Below are 3,919 nucleotides of genomic sequence, written 5' to 3' on the forward strand. Positions count from 1 at the left end.
ATGTAATGGTCACTCAAAACTAGCTTGTCAGGATCGAGATATCGCTTGGACAAGCCTCCGAGTTATAAACTTTTATCTGGAGCAAGGTATACGTACGCATGACAGGTTTGATAACATCGATGATAAAGTATAAACGCTCCGGGCGAGATATCAAGTGTTCTATATTAAGAAAAGTCTCTTTGAAACATATATTCGTACTATAAGATGGATGAACCCCATACAAACCATGCTGACATTCTACAATGAGTAGATTGAACAATTGTAAGAAATATAACTATTTTTGTTTAATTTGTTTATTAATAAAATGTTATTGATATTTGAATATTATTGAGCTTATTTCTTCACAACCAAAAGAAGTAAAAAGAACAAGAATATTTCGATTTCCAAAACCATTTTTGGAGTGGAAGTTCGTTAGAATACATTGTGTTTGTTATGAGTGACATTTGACAACAGCCTCGACGGGATGTAAACAAATACTTCTCTAAGAGGTTTGATTCTGAGATAAACCGGCTGTGTTTTGAAATTTGATGTAGACCCACTGTAAGTTAGATAACTCTTATTTTTTATCTGGAACCGAGCGCTTTAACGTTGCAATGTTAAAACAGATTACTATTGTCACAAGGGCAACCTTATACGACAATACTTACAGGTCATCGAGGGACACTCAACGCTTGAAAATAACACATGGTCTTGTGCTCATTAAGCAAAGTGAGTTTGGTTTTACGCCGCTTTTAGCAATATTCCAGCAATATCACGTCGGAGGACACCAGAAATGGGCTTCACACAATGTACCCATGTCGGGAATCCAATCCGGGTCTTCGACGTGACGAACAAACGCTTCAACCATTAGGCTACCCGACCGCCCCCATTAGCAAAGGTTACGGGAAATTTATTGTCAAAACTGGCATGGTAGCTATAGTTTTTCCTCTTTATGATTCAATTCCTCAGCCACTACAATGATATAAGGCCTGCTACAGAACAGGAAAAGTATGTTAGATGAGGGCTTATTAAAGCTTTATGTAAATTCAGAGTGTCATTACACAACTTCAATATAAATGTCAGACGTAGATATGAATATCGAGAAGTTAACGCTGAAACTGTCAATTAGGGGTGTTTGAGCATGTATTTTATGTGTTACCAGAAGTGGGGTGAAGTAAAATGGGGCTTATCGTCGCGTCCAAGATTATTGCACTTATATCGCGACGTGCATGCACGTGTTTGTGTATGACTGCTTGTACTAGTCCGGACTGATGCCGATTGATAGTGCTAGCCCACTGAGATACCATGCCGCAGTTTAACATGAATATCCTACTAGGACACAGTATACTGACTCCGAGCCGACCAGTCCTTGTTTTAGTCCCTTAATGCCGGACGTCAGACAGGGTAACAACAAGTACCATCCTTTAACGTCTGGATTAACGCGGCCGGGGACCGAACCCTGGACCTTCCGCTCTGCTGGCGGACGCTCTACCACGAGACCATTGAGGCCCACAGTTTACCCTTGTGAGAAACGAACCCGGGTCATCGGAGTGACGAGCGAACACTTTAACCACTGGGCTACCCCTACGCCCCTCTGTCTGAAACAACACGTGAGATAGCTACATGTTTGTCAACAAGGGAAGTTGCTATTACTACTAGTTATTGGACTTCTGTGTAGAAAGAAGGGGCTTTTTGGGTAGCCTAGTGGTTAAAGCGTTCGCTCGCCACGCCGAAGACCCGGGTTCGATTCCCGACATGGGTACAATGTGTGAAGCCCATTTAAGGTGTCCCCCGCCGCGATATTGCTGGAATATTGCTAAAAGCGGCGTAAAAACATACTCACTCACTCACTGTGTAGAAAGAAAACGTCCTCCAGAAATAACACGATAATTATTGTAAGCCGAAAGTAAGCAGCCCTTGGAATTAACGCTTGATTATTGCCTTTAATGGAGGCATGGCTGAATTAAGCCCAAATTATGCAGCTCTTGGAATCAACGCTTGATTAATGCCTTTAATGGAGGCATGGCTGAAATTTCGTCACTTTTGAGGTAACGTTGGCCTGCGCTAATGTTAAAAACTCCTATGACTTGAAGAGATAAAGGTTTTCATTGTGATCGTGTTATTGACAACTTTGTTCAGCGTAAAGGCCACTTGTTTATCCCGAGTGGCTATGTAACTGTATAACAGGACGACCTACTATAGCTCATACAGGATTAGCTGCTTTATGTAACCTAAAATACGTTGCATTAAATCTTGGTGGGAGGTTTGACTTTGTGTCATGCTGCATGTCTTATAAAAGTGGGTGCTTACCGTTGTTAATCGGGATTAGGTCTTAGGAAAGCAAATCTCACAACCGTGGTGTTTCCGGATCTGCTTATACCAACGATGATTAGTTTCACATGGAATTAGTTCCACTGGAACAAATATTGCCAGTGAAAATGTATCTCGTCCCGTGAAATTGAGCACATGTGGAAGAAATCTTCAGTGATTCGATGAAATCAACATGCATGTGCAAGTTCCATATGATTACAATAATATATCGCCCCGTGAAGATCAGGGGTGGAATATGTCTCCAGCAACCCATGCTTGCCGTAAGAGGCGACTTTGCTTGTGTAAGAGGCGGCTAACAGGATCGGGTGGTCAGGCTCGTTGACTTGGTTGATCAATCACTTGATTGTCCGGTCAAGACTCGATTATTTAAAGACCGCCGTCATATAGCTGGAATGTTGCAGAATGAGGCGTTAAACAAAAACAACAACAAAGAAACAAGACAATATATATCAGGTTATGGGTCAGGGTTAGGTCAGGAACATTTTCACGAGGGAATTTGTGCCGGACCTAAAACACTTGGAGAAACATAGGGAACAAAATCGTGAAAACATTTTCCTAAAAGACACTGTACAAAATTTGAAACCTGCATCACTTCGTGCTCCCCACCATCAAGCTGACGATCAAGCAAGCCACCAGTCAAAGCACCTGATGCACCAAGTCGCCGCTTACGACTGACATTTTACACTAATGTGATTGACAAGATTCGTGAAGAACATGGCAACTATACCGACCTCGCTTCCGAAATGTGTCCCCATTGTTCTCGGTGCCTTAGGTTTGGTACCTCCCAATCTGTTGACTGACATTGGGAGAGTACCCGGGTTTGCTACAAGGAATACAGCCCTTCTGACAGTCTGGGTAATGCAGAAGGCTGCAGTGTTGGGGAGTTTTCACATTCTCCGAAAAGTACTGGGTGGGTTTGACTAGGCAGCGCTTCCTGGGCTGCGTGTAGAGGGGGCAAGGGCCCTGAGCTGATGATGAGCCTAGCAAGCCCGACTGTGCCAGGATCACCAAAACCCTCTTTGCTGCATTTGTTTTATGTTAATCTGACACCAGAAATGGGCTTCACACATTGTACCCATGCCGGGAATCGACACCGGGTCTTCGGCGTGACGAGCGAACGCTTTAACCGCTAGGCTACCCGACCGCCCATCTGAAAAATGAACCTTTTGTGCTGTGTGAATGCCTCTTTACATAACACTGCGATTTGACATCGTCTGCGAAGCTTTATCCTGATTATACAATGATGATTATACAATGATGATTATACAATGATGTTCAATGATTTGGCGTGAACCCGCTGCTTGATGACTGTGATTATACGACGATTCGTTTGCTTATCAATCTTTTTTGTTTGTTCCCATTGTTTTTGTTTGGTTGTTTGTTGTTTAACGCCGCACTCAGCAATATTCCAGCTATATGACGGCGGTCTGTAAAATCGAGTCTGTGTCAGACAATCCAGTGATTGACATCATGAGGATCGATTCACGCAATTGGGATATCACGACATGTATCATCAAAGTTAGCCAGCCTGACCACCCGATCCCATAAGTCGCCTCTTACCGCTAGCATAGTTGCCTTTTACGGCAAGCATGGGTTGCTGAAGACATAT

The sequence above is a fragment of the Haliotis cracherodii genome, unplaced genomic scaffold, assembly GCF_022045235.1.
Source record: "Haliotis cracherodii isolate W230 unplaced genomic scaffold, xgHalCrac1.p SCAF_30, whole genome shotgun sequence".
Classification (NCBI taxonomy): domain Eukaryota; kingdom Metazoa; phylum Mollusca; class Gastropoda; order Lepetellida; family Haliotidae; genus Haliotis; species Haliotis cracherodii.